Raw genomic sequence first — 22,151 nt, forward strand, 5'->3', positions numbered from 1 at the left:
GCAGCAACTCTTTTTTTTTTTTTTGCACAATTAACATTAGCTTTTATACATAGGTACAATTAAGATATTACTTTCAAGCAAAAACGTCCAAAATAGCAATTTCCAAGGAAGGAAAAAACCTTCTCAATGTCAATGTAAAAAGATTTGATTCAAGATTATTTTGTAGCATTTGTATTAGTTAATTTCTAAGTTCATTAGCTGCTAAGCACTTTCCATGCTAAGCTCTAGCTCTGTTGGCATTCAGAGGTGAGTATTATTCGCCTGTAGCCTGTTGCTTACCCTGGGTAGCACTGCTGGAGTAGCATTAGCTGCTAACGTGCTAAGTGCTAGCTAGCTCTTTTGCTGTTCAGAGGTGAGTATTATTGGCCTGTAGCCTGCTGCTATCCCTAGCTAGCACTGCTGGAGCAGCATAAGCATTAGCCGCTAAGTGCTAGCCATGCTATGTGCTAGCTCTTTTGTTGTTCAGAGGTGAGTATTATTGGCCTGTAGCCTGCTGCTAACTGCTGGAGCAGCATTAGCCACTAACAATGCTAAGAACTAGCACTTTCGCTATTCAGAGGTGAGTAATTGATACGTTTATTGATAGTGCACCTTATAATAGTGTGAAAAATAGAGAAACAATGTTTTTGTGGGACAGCGATGACATTTTCCAGAACTCAAAAAAAAAAAATTCCTATTATCAAACCTTTTAATTTTAGTATTTTTTTCTATATTATAGGGTCAAGAATGAAACGCCTGGTTTAAACCAAAAGTGCTGCTAATCTCTTAAAATAAATCAAAGAAACTCATCATTTTTAAGTGGTCTCTTATTTTTTTCCAGAGCTGTACGTCAGTTTAGAAGTGTGAACTGTTCAGACAAATGTTGGACATTCTGTAGGTCACATTGCAAAAGAGTAAAAGCGTAGTGAATACAGCCTAATCTAAACTATGTGTTGAATGTAAGGTATTGAAGGCAAACTGAGAATAAAAAATGTAGTTTTGAGAGGCAAGTGTTGAAATTATTGTCTGTTGTAATCTGTAAAAACACAGAAGTGTTCCTTTAATTTTGTGTCAATGACGGGCAGTCGCATTGAAACAAGAGGACAAAAAGAGACGAATGAAATTCATGATGAAAGCTAAGGGAGGAGGGCGAGCCCTGCTCACTCTGTTTCTTCTGCTAAAGGAACGACTGGGAAATGGAGAACATTTACTGAATCAGTAATGGAGAAAACAGGGCCGTTGTAAAGGCTGGTGCTGGCACTGCACGCTCCACAAAAACAGGGAATAATAGGAACGTGACAGTTGAGTAATACTGCATTGAATGTGAAAAACCCCACTGATGAATTATGAAGTGACAGGCACAGATCGCTGCCAGAACAAAAAGCGGGAGGGAGATTTTTACAGCACTGTGAAATGGCGGAGCAGACGCTGTAAATATGTGTCGGATTTTGACACTTTTCTTTTCTGTCTGACAGTTCCGTAATAAATCACCTTAAGCCCCATATTGTTGCAAAGACAGATCATCCTATAAGCTGATTTAATCAGGCGTACATGCACATTAAAGCTTTTTATGATATTATTACGGTAATTAAAAGGAACAGTTTAGTGTCTTTCTACAAAAAGTGAAAAAAAAATGTCATCTTTATTATAAAGGGTTTTTTCTCTGTTCTGGCTGGCACACCACTAACTCACTATATCAGTTGGACTTCAGATAAGTTACATTATTAAACTAAATTAAGCTACAGTAAATCTAAAAAATTCCAGTGAAATATTAATTACAGGCCGATATGTGAATAATTACAAGTGTCGTCTGATTAGACCCTGAGTCTTTTTCACAAGCGACCACAAAAAGACTCTAAGGCTACGATCAAATTACCAGGCTAAAGTGATTAAATCTGATTTTTTGCTCAGTGTGGCTCAGATCTATTTTTTTCATGGCAGTGTGAACGTGCCAAATCCAATTATTTCAAATCAGATCATATGTGGTCCTAAATAAGATATGTGTCAGATCTATGGACATGCGACATGAATGTGAATGGTCAAATTGCAATTCATGCGTCTTTTTTTTTTTGCTTTTACGCATGTGCTACGTACTTCACTCTTATACCCACACATCTCTTGGTGCAGCTGTGCAGCTATAGCTGAAAAAAACAACAGCAAAAGCAAACCATCTGGTCTTTTTTCACCTGCTCGACCTAAGCATGTACTTCAGACCAGCTGTTTACTCTCCACTCCAGAAGTTTGGACACATCTTCTTATTCAATGTGTTTTCTTTATTTTCATGACTATTTACATTGTAGATTCTCACTGAAGGCATCAAAACTATGAATGAACACGTGTGGAGTTTAATGTACTTAACAAAAAATGAGCTGTCCTCCACAGTCACCGGACCTGAACCCAATCCAGATGGTTTGGGGTGAGCTGGACCGCAGAGTGAAGAAGGCAAAGGGGCAACAAGTGCTAAACACCTCTAGGAACTCCTTCCTTCAAGACTGTTGGAAAACCATTTCAGGTGACCACCTCTTGAAGCTCATTGAGAGAATGATGCCAAGAGTGTACAAAGCAGTAATCACTAGCCTAATTTTTTGGTGTCCCCTGGTGCGCAGTGCGTGATTCGAGTGAGCGGATCACGGGCACCGACTGAGTGCAAAGAGGTTAAAGAAATAAGATAAAATAAAAAGCATCAGAGCAAAACTATGGTGTCACATATTTTTCATATGACTGTATTTCATATGTAACGTCTGGTTTTCACTTCAGTCTGCGCTTTGCTATCAAAACATCTGAATTCATTCAAACTGAGCGTCTAACTAAAGGAATGTTTTTTTTTTTATCTGCCATGTCCTATAAAGCCCTGTGGTGTGTTATGTTCTTTGGTATTCCACTATATGAGCAGCTTTGTTTTGTGGTTAAATTGGCTTTGTATTGTCACAGTGATTGTCGTCTGTAAAGAAACAACCCAATCTGTTGCACAGCATGGCTCCCGCAAAAAAAAAATAAAAAAAGCAGCATCTCTGATAATGTCTGAATCCAGGCTCTTCTCTCACACAGGCAGCGCCGCATAGAAAGCCGTTGCTCATTTGACTTTTTCTTTTCCAATTTCCCCCAACAAAGCGAACTGCACTGGATTGATAGATGTGACGGCAGTAAAGCTCTGAGCATGTGGCGATATGGAACAGCCCCAGATACTGATATCAGACCACCGACTGCTCTGTGTGTGGGAACACACTCACCAAATGATACAGGCCACTCCAGGAAAATCCCTTTGCTGGATCCAGCGTTCGGGGATCAGCGCTGCCATTTTCGCCACTTCCTGCAAGTTTGACTTAATGCTCTCGGTGCCCACAGAGACAGAAAACGTCTTAACTTCTCTAACGTCTGAGAAATGGCTGGTGTGTGGGTGTTCCGTGAGTCATCCACACGATTCAGTGGCTGGAAAGAATCTGCTAACACAGTCAGCTCGAGAAAAAGGCAAGTATTGGAAAGTAATTGGAAGTGAAAATAGACTTCTTCACATTCAATTTTAGGACCTATTTTAGTATCCACTATATATATATTAATTGGCATCTACTACAGTTGGGCTTGAAGGTTAGAGAACTTTCTTTTATTATGTTTAGCATTATTTTCTTTTTTTCCTACATACTAAAAGAGTTCTGGAGTCATCCAGTGTATGAAAAAACACATAAGGAATCATGTAGAAACTTGTCTAAAGTGCTGCCACTATGAGCAGGAGGTCGCAGGTTCGAACCCCAGCTCATGCAGCTTTGCCATCAAGCTCAGAGGTAGCACAATTGGCCCTGCTTCCTCCGATTGGGTAGATGGCACTCTCTCCCCACATCACTCCACAACACAGGGCGTCTGTGAGCTGATGTATCGGAACCGAAAAGAAGCGGTTGCTGGCTTCACATGTATCGGAGGAAGCATGTGTTAGACTTCATTCTCCTGGTGTGTTGGGGCATTACTGGTGATAGGGGGAGTCCTAGTGAGTGGGTTGGGTAATTGGCCGTGTAAATTGGGGAGAAATTGGGAAAATTTTGAAATAAATTGTAAAAAAAAAGGTCTCATTTTATCGATTTTTCATTCATTTTAAAATGTCTAGTTGTGGTCTCTAGTATGGATGAAGCCGTGTGAGCTTTTTTTTTTTTTTGGAAAAAAAAAAGGGCTCCGGTGTTCCTGTATAACCCTTCTTTAGTTCACTAGATTACTGGTCTCTGAAGAAAGACAGGATTCCGGCTCTTGCTCATGAATATTTATACAGGCAAACATATCGCCTCTGATTGGCTAACAGCACTGCAGCAGAGAACGCTTACCTGCCATCGCCCTACAGTTTTGCAGCTCTAAAACTCAAATAACAAAATGTTTTCAGAGATACAGCCTTAGTTGTAAAGATATAGCTCTGAGTGCCATGTAAAGTTAACCCTTGGGCAGTTTCACCACGTCAGAGCCCCAGAGTCGGCTCTATATCATAAAATCCGGCGCAAAAAGGCGCCTACTTTGACCAGTGTTCTTTCATGTTATGCTACCTTGTTAAACCGTGCTTTCCTGGTGTATATTTAAGGTCCCAGTAAAGCGCAGAATCAACCGGATTCTATTTAAACCTATAGTTATTTACACAAGAAAACTAAAGTTAACTAGCTGGTGTAAACAGAGCTGTAAGCTCTTTAGCTGATAAGACAGTGTCGGCTCTCGCTGCAGCCTGGCATTGGCTCTGTCTGTGGGCGGTCTCGAGCTAAGATGGGCGAGGCCATGAATACTATTTCTTTTACTATTTTATTTTACTAGCTATTGCAGACAACAGGGGTTGAGGAAGAGTTTCATATACAGCGGGCATGTACAAATCAGAGAGACATAGTATTTCACAAAAAAAAAAAGTGGATTTTAGCGGACGAAGGCACCTGTTGTTTTTTTTCTGGGGCAGTCCTGATAAGAGCCAGTTTCATCATAGCAGTTTTTGATGGTCTTTGAGACTTCACCTGAGGATACTTTCAAAGTTCTTGAAAAAAATTTAAATTGACTAGCCTTCATTTTTTAAAATATTTTTTTCTTTACTTAGTTGAGTAGTTCAAGTAATGATTTCAACTCATGACAAGTTCAGCACAGCTTTTAACTGAAAGCTGTCGTTCCAGGCGACTCTACCTCATGAAGCTGACTGAGAAAATAAAGATAATTTAAAATATAAAACATATTCTGTTTTATTTAACACTTTTTTTGGTTACTAAACAATTCTGTATGTTTTTCTTATAGTTTGGATAACTTTAGTATTTATCTACAATGCAGAACATTTTAAAATTAATTGGAAAAAAAACACTTAATCTAGGGTGTGTTCACACTTTTATGTATGTACTGTACTAGACCTGCAGAATACTCGTCTTATTCTTCTGAGTTCACTTCCTTTGGGTAATACTTGTGTTTGGACATGTTTTATTAATGTGTGACTCTGTAGATGCCAAAACTGCAGGCTGCTGACCCATCATCTACATCTGAAGTGTTCTTAAGAGGCTGCTTACATCAAAAAAAGTAAAGTCCCAGAGTCCCCAGTCTCTTTCTTTTAAACTGCACAGGCCACTTACCAGTAGATATGAACTGGCCAGCAGAATCAGAATCGGCTGTGGCAGCTCGGTAATCTCGTAAATGTTTTCACTGCTGTGACAAAATAAATGCATGTGACCACAGTTTACGTCCCCACTGAGTGAGAAATGTACTAAACACCAGTTGCAACATTTCTCACTGCTCTCTTACACAGCTAGAACCTGATGTTCTTCACAGATGTTAGAGTGAACAGTTCTGTGTGTTCGAGCTGAACACATGCAGTTAACGCCACAGAAACTCAGTGCCCTAGATCATGAACACTGACCATATCCATATCGGTTTATTATATTGGGATATTACAATATTATAGTTTTATGTGTGTTATATGTGTAATTGTGTCCCCAAAAATGTCTAAAATATAAATGTTACATGAATGAGAAAAGCCTTTTTAACTTTCAATGAAAGTCAATGTAAAATGACTTTCTTTCAAGTTAATTTAGAGCATTTTGTTTATTATTGATCCATTCATCATAAATTGACATAATGTAAAAGACATCTGATTTACATGATTAAAAAAGTAGCTTTTTCTTTTTTTTTTTCAAACAAAGTTCTGCCACATCAACACAAGAACCAATACATTTACAATGATAAACGCTATTAGATAACAGATGCTTTATTACCATGTAATAGAGGTTTATTTTTAATATATTGTAATACATTTAAAACTATTTGTAATATATGCTTTATTACATGGTAATAGAGTTTTATATATTATTACATAGCAATACAGGTTTACTTAATTAAATTGTAATAAACAATTCATTACTTTGTAACAGGTGTTTTGTACATTGTAATAGATTTACTACATTTACTACATAGTGATGTGTGATTTATTATATAGTAATATATGCTTCATTACAATAAAATTATTGTGTTACTAGCTATTAATAGGTTTGTGTCTATGGCATTGTCGCAAAAAACATCAAGCGCTACAGTGAAACTGGCACACATGAGGACCGACCCAGGAAAGGAAGACCAAGAGTCATCTTTGATTCTCAGGACAAGTTCATCCGAGTCACCAGCCTCAGAAAGCCTCAGAAAGTTAACAGCAGCTCAGATCAGAGACCAGTTGAATACCATACAGAGATCTAGCAGCAGACCCATCTAGGAAACGACTGCTAAAAAAAAGGCAACAAGCACAAGGAATGGACATTAGACCAGTGGAAATCTGCGCTTTGGTCTGATAAGTCCAAATTTGAGATCTTTGGTTCAAACCTGAGAAAAAGTGAACGGATGGATTCCACATGCTTGGTTCCCACTGTGAAGCATGGTGGAGGAGGAGCTGTGATGGTGTGTGGGTGTTTTGCTGGTGATACTGTTGGGAATTTATTTAAAATTGAAGGCATACTGAACCAGCATGGCTACCACAGCATCCTTCAGTGGCATGCCATCCCATCTGGTTTGCGTTTAGTTGGACGATCATTTATTTTTCAACAGGTGTGTCCAAACTTTTGGCCTGTACTGTACTTTTTTAACCAACAGTGGGCTGACATTTTTGAGAATGCTCAAGAAGATGGATTTGATGGTGTCTGTGGGCTGTTAGCTCACTGTTCTCCTTGAAATCAATGACAAGAAGAACGGTTTTAATGGAAACTATAAAATTCCTGTCAGCATGGCCTTTGTTAGCGGTTCTGAATTCTGAGCTCTGAGTTGTGCATTTCAGTACGCTGAGTTCTTCTCTATGACTGTGCCTATTTTTTATGACAATTAACTGCCATTCGTGATTCCATACAAGCTCGATTAAACTCCATTATAATCGTTGAGCTTCAATGTCCTACAGAAACTTTGCGTTAATGTCTAAACGAGAGTGAAAGCACCTTTTGTTCTGTCCAGGCAACGTCTGCAAAAGGCAAATTGATTTCCTTAAAGATCAATGCGTCTTTGTGTGGTTCGGAGAGTGGAATATCTTCAGTGAAATACACTTCTTTAAGTGCTGCTCAATTGAGATTTCTTATCTCACACCGGCTGTGTAATGAGTCTGTCCTTTATGAGCCATTTCGCTTGAGAGTTGGAGGGAAAAAAAATATGCTAATTGCTTTCTTATGGAAGATTTAAATTGTTTTCTCTATGAAGGACTGTGTAGCTGCCGTCTCTTTTGGTTGGAAAGAACAGTACATTCGCAAAAAAAAAAAAAAAAAAAACTTTATTAAACTGATTAATCGAAAAGTTCTAGTGAATGTGTTCATAGGGGTTTGACACAGAATAAAAGGAGTACAAAGTTATTCATCTGAATGTCTGAGGCTTTGAGATATTGGTCCAATAAAAAAAGTTCCTGGCTATTTCATCATTCCAGACTGAAGACGAGATTGAGAAGATTAGCTAATTTAGGAGATTTGCTAATTTAATTTTCGGGTATTCTTCTTTCCACCTCTCTCTCTCACTCTCAAGCTGGAAAACATTTAACTTGGAGGTCATGCAATTAGAACGTAGACGGGAATTTTACATTCTTACACTGTGCAACTTTTAATTTCAAATCATTTCAAATAGTTGTAGTCTGTATCAGAACATACATTTCTAGCTGACTTTATCAAAACTTCTGTAAACTACTACCATGTCATGCATGCCAGGCACCAGACAGACACTCGCAGATACTAAACACAGTATTTATTAAAGGGTAAAGGAATTAAAAAGAAAGGGATAGTGAGGGACAGGCAGGGTTGATAACAAAATGGCACCATATATAAAACACAAACCAAGAAGGAAAATCAAGCAATCCAGGTTCAAACACAGTAAATTAAAATTAGAGAAAAGGCTACGACAAGGTTAATAAACAAAAAGAAGGTGGTACACAAGGCAGGGCAATAAAAAAGGAAAGGGAAAGGGGAATTCAAAAAGGAAATGTTTCGGTAACAAGAACGCAAACAAGAAAACGCCCTGTACGAGAGCTAGATAACTAGGTGCAATATTTGGTGGAGAGAGGAGAGAATTGAGGGTTATTTATACATGGAAAACCAGGTGTAAGCAATCAGTAGCTGGGTGACTGGGTGAGTGAGAATGTCGTAGCGTCACGTGATCGGTGGAGAGTTCCAGCGTGGGTGCATGCTGGGAACTGGAGTCAGCCTCAGGACTGACACAGCAAACATTGCAAGCTAATTAAATCACGGAAGTAATATATGCTGATATACAGATACAGATTTTTTTTAATGTACTATAATATAATAAAACTGCAAGAAACATAACAGACACTGTTTAAAAATATAATTACTTTAAAACGTGTATATATAGTATGTATACTATATTTTATAATACTATAATATTAAATAAATGTACTACAATTATGATATTAAATTAAAAAAATGCAAAACATCCTTAAAAAAATCATTTACAGAAAAATGTCTGTAAAAAAAATCAATTCTGGAAGCAAGGGTGCCAGAAAATGAATGTTGGCCCTTTTTTTTTGTTTTTTATAATTGTAACATTTTTTATCAGTGTGCAGACGGTTAGCATATCTAGCGCTGGTGCTTTATCACTCTGAAACACATGGTCACTCCTCATAACAGAACACACTACTGCCTTCTTTTTAGACTTAAAAGGATGAGACATGGCTTTTATTGACCCGTGACTGCTTTCTGCTTTCTCACATCGTGTATAAATATATCGTACAGACGGCATGTTGACGATGACGCAACATCGCCAACATTTTCTTAGTGCTATACTTTGCTTTAGCCGTGTGTGTGTGTGTGTGTAAAGAAAGCAGCAGAGGCTCACTCGCCCACATGTGTATGTGTGAGTGTTATGTACCCCAACTGTGAACGAAGACACATCAAAAGATACATGAGCTGATGAAAAAAAGAATGTACTGTACACAATCTGAAGTCCCTGAGGGCTCTGTGGAGAGGGAGCTTGGGGGATAGGGGGCTCGCCTGGCCCAAACAGCAGGGAAGCCCAATCTCTCAGAAGCACTGAATCAAATCACTGCTCCCAGCTGCAAAAAGAGATACATGGAGCCAAGTGTGTGTGAGAAAGAGAAATCTCTTGTTGTAAAATCTAATTTTTTACTTGGAAGGGAATGGAATCACAATGTTTTTTGCTAGTTAACCAAGGACGAGCCAGATTTGGATAAAAACATCCCTTTTATAAATTTTATAGTACAAAACATCTTTTAGTAAATTTGTTCCCTGAAAAAAAATCACATTAAAATATTAAAGTAAACATTAGTGGTGTCAATCGATAAAAAAAAATCTGATTAATCTAATAATATTCTGTGATTAACTGGGATTATACAGCAGATAGTTCTGACCCTGCAGTGTGATTGGCTAAGAGGTGTTTTATGAGTGCCATTATCAGCCGGTAATGCACTGTAACCGAAGCTCTCCATGTATACTCAAAACCCACATGTTTAGAATTGCCTTTTCCGTCTGACTCAATTGCATTGTCTTTTTTAACTCATTTTAAATCTTTATTTAATTTTTTGTGTTTTATTTTTATATATTTTGAAATGCATTTTACACTCTTTCTACAGTGTCCTTGAGTGACAGAAAGGTGCCTATGAAATAAAATGTATTATAATTATTAATATTACTCCGCCACACACAGGTAACCAAACAATAATTGAGCGCTTACAAGCCAAACAGCACAGCTACAAGCAGAGTAGCAATGGAAATAATTTAACTTGCAGAGTTTTTATAACCAAACAGATCATATTTTTTCTCGTCACCTTTAACTCTTTAAAATATTTCAATAAACAGTGATAATGGAATTGAGGTATAATTAAGCAATAATACACTCAAGGTTTGTGCTATAAAGTGTAATATTGGCACTGCTGTGCTGCGGTCGTAGGCACGAGTCCACAGGCCTCTCGTGTATTATTGCTTAGCTAATCATACTTGTTATTTTTAAGACAAAGTTTTTAGAAGTTTTTAGAAGTTTTTATAGTGGATATTTGAATGTGAATAAAAGAATACATATAAGAAATGTAAAATGCAATTATATTTATATTAGTGGTGTCAATTAAAATACTAGTATATGCTTATATGTTTGAGGGGAGATAAATCCAACGTGGGCCGTTGGAATAAAGAATGCATTCAACCACACTGCTCAGTCCAATCAGCTCTCCATTCTGCCCTGCCCTTAAATCTAAACCCATACATCACCCAGTGCCACTCCCAAACTTCCTCTACCATTTTTTTTGCATAAAATAATCAGGAAGTTTAGTTTCCCTTTAAGAGCTTTTACATTTAAATTGATAAAAAAATGTGTGTTTGTAAAATATTAAAAATATTGATAAAAAATCAAAGCAAGAGTCTCCAAATCAGTAACTTTACAGCAGAGATATAAAACCTCCTTAAATTCAATAGAATCAATGTAAAAATAGTTCATTTTCGGTCATTTTTTAACATTTCTATTGGTTGATTTATCAAGAATGGACCATTTCAACACAGTATAAGGGACAGTTTGCGTGTTCAAAATATGTAGTAAACTAAAAATTTACATAAATGGAGATTCTTGTTTTCCATTGAACAGCAGGGCTGTCAGAAATTATCTGTACATTTTCTCTTTGGTAAACCATATTAGAACAAAATGTATATTTTATTTTTTTATTGAAATTAGTTTTTGGATGAGAAAACTCTCTCTCTTGTAGAAGCACTGAATCAAATCACTGCTTCCAGCGGTAAAGAGAGAGATACATGGAGCCGATGGTGTGTGTGTGTATATATATATATATATATATATATATATATATATATATATATATATATATATATTTGTATGTGTGTCTGTCTGGGACTGTGTTCATCTTGATAAAGGCCTCAGATGAAACGTCTGGTCCCACTGGAGTTTCTATCTCGGCTTCTTACAACCCTTAGACTTGCTTGTAAGAAAAAGAAGGAAGAGAGAGAGAGACATATAGAAAGACCAAGAGAGAGAGAGAGATAAACAGAGAATTGGAGGCACACGAGATGAGAGGGCACTTGACATTTGGGACTGGTATTACACAAGACTGAAAAAGAAAAGAAGAGACAGACACAGAGATAATAAAAGCAGCTGATCCCAAATAGTCTGCCGAAATCAAAATGCTATCTGCAATAGCATGGTTCAGAACAGCAGCAGTGGAAAATAGCTGGTGGTGGCCGGTGGTTACGGCGCACTCGACTCAGTCGCGCTCATTAGGCCTGAGATCGGGCGGACTGCAGGCTCTTCTGAGGGATGAATAAACTTTCAGGCTGCTGTGGAGAGCTACATTCACTCTACACTCCAGTGCAGAGAGCTATTTTTGTAGGCGGTACATTCATATTCCTACTGCCTGGAATTTTGGGCTTCTAGCTAGTTGAGTTCTCGCTGCTGTAGAGTCTAAAAGTGACTCATCCACTCATCCAATACAAGTACCTGATGTCGCTAATGCTCTGGTGGCTGAATGCAATCAAATAGGTGCAGTAAATGCATTAATATCTAGAACGGGTGGCCCATATTTATTTTGTTTATACTTTTTATTTAACACTACATTTTCCCTTTCCACTATTTCCAACCTCTCTATACTACCAGTCAAAAGTTTTCATTGTTTTATGAAAGCACATCTTGCTTAGGTGACAGTTTTGCACATCTCAGCTGGTTTTCTCAGTCAGCTTTATAAGGTAGAGTCACCTGGAATTCAGGCTTTCAGTTAACAGCTGTGCTAAACTTGTCAAGAGTTAATTACTTGACTTTCTCGCTCCCCTTAATGTGTTTGAAGCATCAGTTGTAAAGTTGTGAAGAGGTAGAGTTGGTGTACAGTGAAAAGTCCTATTTGAGTAATATTTTAATCAATATTATGGCAAGAACTACTCAACTAAGTAAAGAAAAAAAGATTACTTTAAGAAATTAAGGTCAGTCAAAAAAAATCTAGAATGTGGAAGTGGAAAATATCCTTAAGTGCAGTCACAGCAAAACCATCAAAAACATAATGATAAAACTGGCACTCATCAGGATGCCCCAAGAAAATAAGATCAAAAGTTACTTCTGTTGCACAGAATACGTTCATAGTGAGTTACCAGCCTCAGAAACCTCAGCCTCAGTTAACAGCACCCTGATAAGATCACCTAAATGTTCACTTTAGAAAAAAAGAAAAACACTAAATCAAAAGGTGTGTCCAAACTTTTGTCCATGTCTATGTATTTAAAATAAGACGTCATAAAAGCTTCTGTAGACTTAATATGTAGGTGCCACAAGTAAGACAGGTGATATATGGTTTGAATATTTTAAAACAGTAGTCCTTAAGAATTTCTCATATATTTTAAAGCAGTAGTATTTCTTGGGAGTCTTGGGATATTTTGACACTGACATAAATGAACAAAATGAACAAAACAATATACTCAGTAACACAACAGAGGTAAGTCTTGGTCTTCTTTTCCTGGGGCGATCCTGATGAGAGCCAGTTTCATAATAATGTTTTTGATGGTCTATGTGACTCTACCTATTGATACTCTTGAAATTCTTGAAATTTATATTGACTGACCAACATTTCTTAAAGTTTTATTTTTTCTTTACTTAGTTGAGTAGTTCTTGTCATAATGTGGATTAGAACATTACTCAAATAGGGCTATTCACTGTATACCCGCAACTCTACCTCCTCACAATTTTACAACTGATGCTCTCAAACATATTAAGAGACAAGAAATTCAAGTAATTAACTCTTGGAAAGTTCAGCACAGCTGTTAACTGAAAGCTGTGATTCCAGGTGACTCTACCTCATAAAGCTGACTGAGATAATCCAACCAGGATGTGCAAAACTGTCATCTAAGCAACTGCTTTGAAGAATCTAAAATATAAAACATATTCTGGTTCCTCTAACACTTTTTTGTTAACTAAATAATTCTGTTTTTCTTCATAGTTTGGATGACTTCAGTATTAATCTGCATTGCAGAACATTTATTTAAATAACGAAAAAACTCTGAATTTAAGGTGTCCAAAGTTTTGATTGGTACCCAAGATTCTTATGTTCATGCAGTGCAAGTATACATCAGCAGTTAGCTGTGTGTGTGTGTGTGTGTGTGTGTGTGTGTGTGTGTGTGTGTGTGTGTGTGTGTGTGTGTGTGTGTCTGTGTCTGGTGGGTTCAAATGCAGAGCTACAGTACGTGCTAGTTCCATCCTCATCAGACATGGTGTGTCTTGGCAGTTCACTCTGTGCTGGGTTTTCTTTTTTGTTTTCTTTCGTCTTCGTCCTTCGTTTCTCGCGTTGCTGACCCTAGCTCTGCTTTCTGGTTTTGGATTATGGATTTTCCTTCACTGTTTTTGACCCTTGCTCACTTTGAGGATAGCGAGTTATGGATTTGCCCCCAAAATCCAAAGCTTCTTTGCACTTGAAGTCTGCCTCTCAACCCACATTGTTATAATAATCGTGTTTCGCACTGCACTGCACGTGTTATCCCTGAGGGATATGTGGGTGGGTTGTCCAACATTTAATGCCAGAGTTGGTTCTTTGTGACAATTCGGTACATGCGTGACACTGTGTGGCTCAACAAACAGTAAATGGCTGCATTCAAAACCTCAAAAACCATCACCTTGCCATGAGCACACTTTCCAATGTTCAACCTCACTTCTTACACGATCTTACCTCATAACTAAATGGTGGGGTGTTTCCAAGCCATCCCCTGAGGTAAACCTTGTTGATCAATTTACATACATAACTTTTTGACGACAGTTTAGGTTTATAACATGCAACCATGGAAACCCATCCCATGAAGTTGAGGTGTATTCTGTATTATGTATGTGTGTCCCTTCTTGCTTGTGAGAACAACAGCCTTTAGCCCAGATGGGTTCATGTGTCCAGTTGAACTATTTCTGAGAAGTCCATTTCTATACATGTTGGAATGTCACATATGGTTTCAGGTAACAATGTACTGCTTCTCAACAAAGTTCTTTACACTCTGCTGTTCTTGAGCTAATCTGAAGATATATATAGTATAGGACACAAGCCATCAAAGTGACAGGTTGACCTTTATTTGACCCCGCCCCCTCCCGCCCCCGCCCCCCCCCCCCCCCTCCCCCCCCCCCCCCCCAAACACCTGTTCAATAAATCAATCAAAGATAATGATTAATAGTGTTTATGTGTAATAGAATATTTTCCCGCTCTTTTTGAAAATGTATGGCTGATAGTTTCCCATCCTCCCAGCTGTTCAGGCCCCCCATATTCAGATAATCAATCAATCAAGAATAATGATTAATATTGTTTATGTGTAAGAGAATATTTTCCCGCTCTTTTTGAAAATGTATGGCTGATAGTTTCCCATCCTCCCAGCTGTTCAGGCCCACCATATCCTGACAATCAATCAATCAAGAATAATAATTAATAGTGTTTATGTGTAAGAGGATATTTTCCCGCTCTTTTTGAAAATGTATTGCTGATAGTTTCCCATCCTCCCAGCTGTTCAGGCCCACCATATCCTGACAATTAATCAATCAAGAATAATGATTAATAGTGTTTATGTGTAATAGAATATTTTCCCGCTCTTTTTGAAAATGTATGGCTGATAGTTTCCCATCCTCCCAGCTGTTCAGACCCCCATATTCTGATAATCAATCAATCAAGAATAATGATTAATATTGTTTATGTGTAAGAGAATATTTTCCTGCTCTTTTGGAAAATGTATGGCTGATAGTTTCCCATCCTCCCACCTGTTCAGACCCCCCATATCCAGATAATCAATCAATCAAGAATAATGATTAATAGTGTGTAAAAGAGAATATTTTCCTGCATGAGAATACTTTTACCCACAGCCAAACCTGTTCGGAGGCCCCTCTCTCACACACACACACACACACACACACACACACACACACATACAGGCACGTACACGCGCACAGACATACACACACACACACAGTCACGGTCCTGCTCACACACCCGCCAGCCCCCCTTAACCAAACATTCAGTCTCTTGACTTCACACACACACACACACACACACACACAGTGAGACATGTTCAGACACAAAATTATTTTATTTATCCGAGCAACCAATAAGGAATAATTACGTGTAGATACGTGTAGATACGTGTACATACGTAATATAACCACGCCCTTTATTCAATAAAAGCAGAGAGGTTACGGTACTCTACCAAACATTCAACAGGCGGTGGTGTTTCTAACGTTACACGGGTAAGAGTTTATAAGATATTGTTTAATTCAATTTATATATTTTATAAAACTATATCATTAAATAATTATTGTTTTATTTGATTTATTCCTTAGCAAAAGATCGCAAAACATGGATGCTCTTACGAACGCACCAAGAAAGCGTTTTTCTTTTATACCCAGATCGGAAATCGCAGAGTCTGAAAAAATGCGTGCTTGGCCGCTATCAGACGGTCGATTCTTTGGATTCTGTCTCCACAAAGATGTGTACCATGTTACTCTGTTTACCGGACCAACAGAGATGTTTGAAGATGCGACATGTCGAATCACTTTTCAAATAGGAGATTGGGAGTGTTTCACAAAACACTGTGAAGGATTGGTAGGAGTTATGAACTCTAGAACCGTATCGCATACAGAGTCTGAGACTTGCTATATTTCAATAGCCCCGTGCGAGTCATCAGAACTCTGTTACGGACTAAAAATCTCCAGGATTGACGGTTCAGTCGTTACTATCATGTCTATGGAAGAAGTACGCTTTGAGCCATCAAACAGTGATCAGAGTCGAACCGCCAACTCCTTCATAAAGCTAAAGTGGAATGATTGGAAAGAGAACATGAGAGAATGTTGCATAATCGTCAAGCAATTGATTAAGGATGTGTATAACATTAAGAGACTGGAGAAACTTAAGATGAGACTGAATGATTATTTTGATTCTCTCACCGACAATCCTTTCGCAGAGTATCCTAAACGTGAAATCACCATTGTGTATGTCACAGCGGAAGATCGCAAGATTTCAAACATAGCCGACACCATGCATGTCGTGCATCATCAAGCAAAATAATGATGTTATGTAGAAACTTTGTTAGTGTTTAAGAGTTATTTAATTAGTAATTTAAAAATAAATACATAAAAATACTATTCCCATACCGGGAGTCGAACCCGGGCCGCCCGGATGAAAGCCAGGAATCCTTACCGCTAGACCATATGGGGTTTCATGAAAGAGTATGTGAAATGTATGTGAAAGAGCCTGGGGCGGAGTCCAAACGTAAGCAACGCCTACCATACTATCTAACTAATAAATTAAGACCGTCTCTATCTACGAGTCATACTTGTTCTATACACGCTGCTGTGTCGGGGGTAATCCGCTGTTGAAATGACTCAAGAACTCTTAAACCTGTACTCGTACTCTCCGGTCATGGAGGGTCTTACCCCAGGATCAACCAAACCGGGTACATCGGATGAAATCGACGGATGTATCGGAACGACCATGCTCTCCATCATCCGCGCTGTCACCGGGGATCTGCTGGACAAAATCATTGAAAAGGATCTGAGAGAGCATTGCAACGGATGCGCCACCGATCACCCGAGTCAGCGACAACATTCGTGTCTGTATGATCCTGAAGACTTCTATCTGCACATCAACGCTAAAAGACTTTTGACAAAGTTGTTTAGACCTTGGTTGAAATACACCTTGGCCAGAGCTCTAAAGTTGTGCGGTATCTCACATGTACCGTCTCTGGAAAAAATCCAAGCAGCGGCTGAAACTACAGTGTGCCAACTGCGAGACGAACCTGACTTCAAGACGGCTCTGAGAGACATTAAGCATAAAACTGCGTCTATCTACAACGATACGGTGATCGAGGACATTGTTGAGTACTGGGATTTCCACAGTTCTCTGGAATCATCCGAAACGGCGCTCACATGGGTAACATCGTCTCTTCCATCCAAGCTTTCACCCATAGCCGAATAAAAGTTCGGATAACGGCTCTACTCTGCTTAAAGTTTAAGTTTTTAATGTGTATTCATACCTATATAACCGACGCATGTGTTTTGAAAATGATAGTTAAGAAACATGTTCATGTTGAAAAAACTGTAAACTGTTTGATATCTTTTTTTAATGAAAAACAAAATAATGTAAATGTGTATCATTTAACGAGGCTTTTGAGTTTGTAGTAATAAAAGCTGATTACATTCTTATTCTCTGTCCATTATTGGTGAGACCTAGCACAATGACTGAGGGCTTGTTGAAAAAGATTTATTATGACCCCTCCAACCCTGGGTCTTACGGAGGGGTTGAGAGTTTACAAAGGGCAATTTTTGAGAAAAAAGGATCGAGAGCGAATATTAAAGATGTTAAAAACTGGCTGTCTGCGCAGGACGCGTATACTCTTCACAAACCTGTTTTAGGAAAATTTAAAACAAACAGAGTGTTTGTGAAAAACATGGATGAACAATGGCAAGCCGATTTAGTGGATATGTCAAACTTGTCAAAGGATAACAAAGATATGAAATTTATGTTAACGTGTATAGATATTTTATCTAAATACGCTTGGGTACGCGTATTGCGAAACAAGACGGGCGTTGAGGTGACCGACGCTTTTAATTCTATTCTTAAGGAAGGGCGTGTTCCTAAAAAATTGCAAACGGATCAAGGAAAAGAATTTTTCAACAAAAATTTTCAAGGATTAATGAAAAAGCACAACATCGTTCACTTTGCTACGGGTACGGGTCAGAAAGCATCTGTTTGTGAAAGGTTTAATAGGACCTTGAGGAATAAAATGTGGAAATACTTTACAGCGGTTAATACGAGAAAGTACATCGATGTGGTTCAGGAATTGGTTCACTCGTACAATCATAACTACCACAGCAGCATCAAAATGAAACCTGTCGAGGTTGATGAAACAAACTCCTTCAAAGTTTTTAAAACCTTGTACGGACTGTTTCCTTCGAGAGTTAAAAAACTACGCTTCAAGTTTAAGATCGGTGACGTTGTCAGGATTTCGCGACTAAAAGCACATTTTGAAAAGGGGTATGAACAAAACTATACGGATGAATATTTTACAATTTCCGAAAGGATTCCGAGAGATCCTCCGGTATATAAACTACACGATGCCGACGGTGAAGAAATAACGGGTACGTTTTACGAACCGGAACTGCAAAAAATTATAGTCGGAAAAGACAAATCCTTTAAAATAGAAAAAATAATACAAGAAAGGATGCAAAATAGGAAAAAAATGTGTTTAGTGAAATGGGTGGGGTGGCCGGATAAATTCAACTCGTGGATCCCGGCCAAAGACATTGTGAACATAGTCAAAGAATAAGTAGATTCGTTTGTAATGACCGATTATCATAAACAGCGCATCATGGAAGAGAACGGTTTCTTTGTGACTCTCCCCAGCAACTCTTCCAATCACGTGTATCCCAACAATAAGATTTCGTGTTACACAACTAAATTTGCAAAGCCCATAGAGTTGGCGGGCGATTGGGAGGTGGCTCTCGCTGAAGTGCAATACCCCCACACGTGGTACTCTTTGAAGGATCGCGAAACCGTCTTTTTTGTCCGCTACGACGATGGAATAAATCATGAATTGTATAGCTGTCATATGAGTGAAGGGTATTACGGTGACATAGAACAAGTGGTTCGTGAAATGAATGCGACTTTAGAAAAATTAGCTTTAGACCTAACTATTGTTTATAATGCTCAGACCAACAAAATCCGCATGGAAACCAAAAAACCGTATTCGTTGAGCGTTTCCAACGGGAGATTAGGCTATATGATAGGTATGGATGACGCTACGGACCTCACTCAGAGTAACCCTGAAGCGCCCTATCTGGCCGATATTCATGCAGGATTTTACACCATGTTTGTTTATACAGACATTATTCATCATCAAAGGGTCGGCGATAGTTTTGTACCGCTACTGAGATGCGTACATATAAGCGGGAAAAACAATGAAATTGTCACAATAACTTATGACAAGCCGCATTACGTACCTGTGAGCAAGAGTCTTATCAACGATTTAGTTATAGAGGTAAAATCCGATCAGAACAAACATATTCGTTTTCTCTACGGAAAATTTGTTGCTAAACTTCATTTTAGACCCGCAAAGCATTCCTTTCGTGTTTGAACAATGATTGGTGAAAGGTACGTAGACCCTCAGATCTATGTGGACTATTATAAGCATCAAGCAGGCAACGGTCTTCCGGGGTACTATGGCTCCCCGGTGATGTACGGCTCGGGCTTAGGAGGGATCTTCAAATCACTCTTTAGAATGGCGGTACCAATTTTAAAAAGAGGAATAACGATTGCTAAACCTCATTTAAAAACCGCTGCAAAAAGTATCGTAAGCGACGTGGTAAGCAACGTCGTAAAATCTAAATCACAAAAACAAGAGGGTGACGGTCTCGCGGCATTTGCCTACAAGAACTTTAGGAGACCTCCGGGAATGCGTAAAACGATTGGGAATAAAAAACGCAAGACGTCTGTGAAAAAGATCATATTGAAAAAACACAAACGGAGGAGCAACAAGCGCTCTCCCTCAGTCTCGGATAAACGAAGAAAGGTGAACATTTTCTAAAACCATGGCTTTACTTCACAGACTTTCAACCGAATGTACCAAGTCCGAATTAGATTTATTTACAGTGCCGTACACGCAGACTAGCGTCGAAAAGTATACTTACGTCGAAATCCCTCCTCTTTCGGCTCTGACCGATGACGGACCCTTGGAGTTTTACGTGGCAGGAAATGGTGAAGACTACCTAGATCTGAACAACACTTTTTTACACCTGAGATGTAAAATCACAAATTCTGACGGTACAGACTTGGCTAACGATTCAAAGGTGGGTGTAATAAACTATCCTATAGCGTCTCTTTTTTCACAAGTAGACGTCATGCTGGGAGATCGACTCATCAGCCAGTCGAGTAATACCTACCCCTACAGGGCAATAATGGAATTGCTTCTTAACTATAGCAAACATACCTTGGATACACAATTCACCGCAGGATTATTTTACAAAGACTCGTACGGCCACATGGACGCGACCGATCCTCAAGGACGTAACAACGGCTTCAAAATCAGGTCTTCTTACAGCCAAGAAAGTAGAATCTTTGACTTAATAGGTCATATCCACTCCGATATATTTTTTCAAGAAAAACTTTTACTGAACGGAGTTGACTTGAAAATTAAGATGATTCGAAGTAAGGACGAATTTTGCATGATGAAAGAAGGAGCCAGGGATTACACACTTAAAATACTAACGGCTTCTCTGTACGTAAAAAAAGTCTCCGTTTCCCCGGCTGTCAAGATGGGGCACGCGCAGGCTTTACTTAACGCTACGGCTAAATACCCGCTTGAAAGAGTGTGTATGAAGACTTTTAGCCTACCTGTGGGGAGTCGCGTATGCACCCAAGAGAATTTATTCCTCGGACCTCTCCCTAAAACGGTTATAATTGGTATGATTGATAATGACGCTTTTATCGGTGCATATGATAAAAATCCTTTTAACTTTAAACATAATGATGCAGAGTTTATTGCTTTGTACGTCGACGGTGTTCAGCACCCTGCAAAACCGTTTCAACCTAATTTTCAAAGCGGTAATGCCGTCCGCGAATTTCATTCGTTGGTTTTAGCTTCGGGGAAAAATCTAAAGGATCAAGCTTTGGCTATAAACCGCCAGGATTATTCTCAAGGATACACCCTTTTAGCTTTTAACCTGAGCCCGGATGATTGCGGACAACATCTATCTTTGATAAAGTCGGGAAATATGAGGTTGGAACTCAGATTCAGAAACCCTCTACCGAGAACGGTAAATCTAATTGTATACGCCAGCTTCGACTCTATGCTGGAAATCAATAATCGACGAAACGTCCTCATCGATTATCAGTAATTATGGACACCAGAGAACTTTCCGTGCTGATGAAAAGTTATCCTCCTGCGAAAAAGATATTCTACGGTGTGTTTCCTTGCGATGAACTACCCGAGAATAAGGTGGAACGCGCTCCGGCATTTTTCATCGTAAACACTCACCCCAGCTACATGCCCGGAGAACACTGGTTGGCCATATGTCTCAACGATGACGCCTCGGGAGAATTTTTTGATTCGTACGGAAATCCGCCAAACTCTGAACTCTTTCATGATTCTATTCATTCTTTTTTTAAAAAGAACTGTTGTGAAATAAAACACAACTCAAAACAAGTTCAAAGGAGTGACTCGACTTACTGCGGGCAACACTGCGTATTCTTTTTGTGTCACAGAGCTAGAGGCTATTCTTTTAATCAAATTATGTCTATGTATACGGATGATTTGAAAAGAAACGATGATATGGTTAAAGCTTTTGTAAAAAATATTTATCCCAGAGTGAATAAAAAACAATTTGTGAAATGTGTTCAGTGCATAAACTAGAGTGTAGTGTGAAATAACGACTCTGTAGATGTAAATCATGTTAAAGTATATACATTTAATGAAATAAAGAATAACAAATATTTACATTGTATCATCATCATCATTTATAACATTTTTAAAGACATGCACGATTAAAAACTTATCCAAGGTGTTGAGGTAAAACGAGGAGACTTGAAAACAGGCTCAAGAGTGTCAATGCTAGAGTCAGAGTCATCGCTCTTAGAAGTTGAGCTTGGTGAGTACAAAGGATCGCCTCTTTTAATGTCCGTTATCTTACGTCGAACGCCGACGTTAGGTATAGTTGAAAAGGGAATATTCAATCCGGCTACAGTTTTTAACATCTCGATCCACCCC

The 22,151-nt window shown here is 38.6% G+C and overlaps 1 non-coding gene across 1 annotated transcript; it reads right to left on the reverse strand.

Moving 5' to 3' along the window:
• Positions 1-16,533: 16,533 nt before the first annotated feature.
• trnae-uuc (transfer RNA glutamic acid (anticodon UUC)) lies at positions 16,534-16,605 on the reverse strand. Its single transcript has one exon. It is a non-coding gene; the product is annotated as a tRNA-Glu (tRNA).
• Between the last annotated feature and the right edge of the window lie 5,546 nt (positions 16,606-22,151).

This window comes from Astyanax mexicanus, chromosome 22 (genome assembly GCF_023375975.1).
Source record: "Astyanax mexicanus isolate ESR-SI-001 chromosome 22, AstMex3_surface, whole genome shotgun sequence".
NCBI classification, from domain to species: Eukaryota; Metazoa; Chordata; class Actinopteri; order Characiformes; family Acestrorhamphidae; genus Astyanax; species Astyanax mexicanus.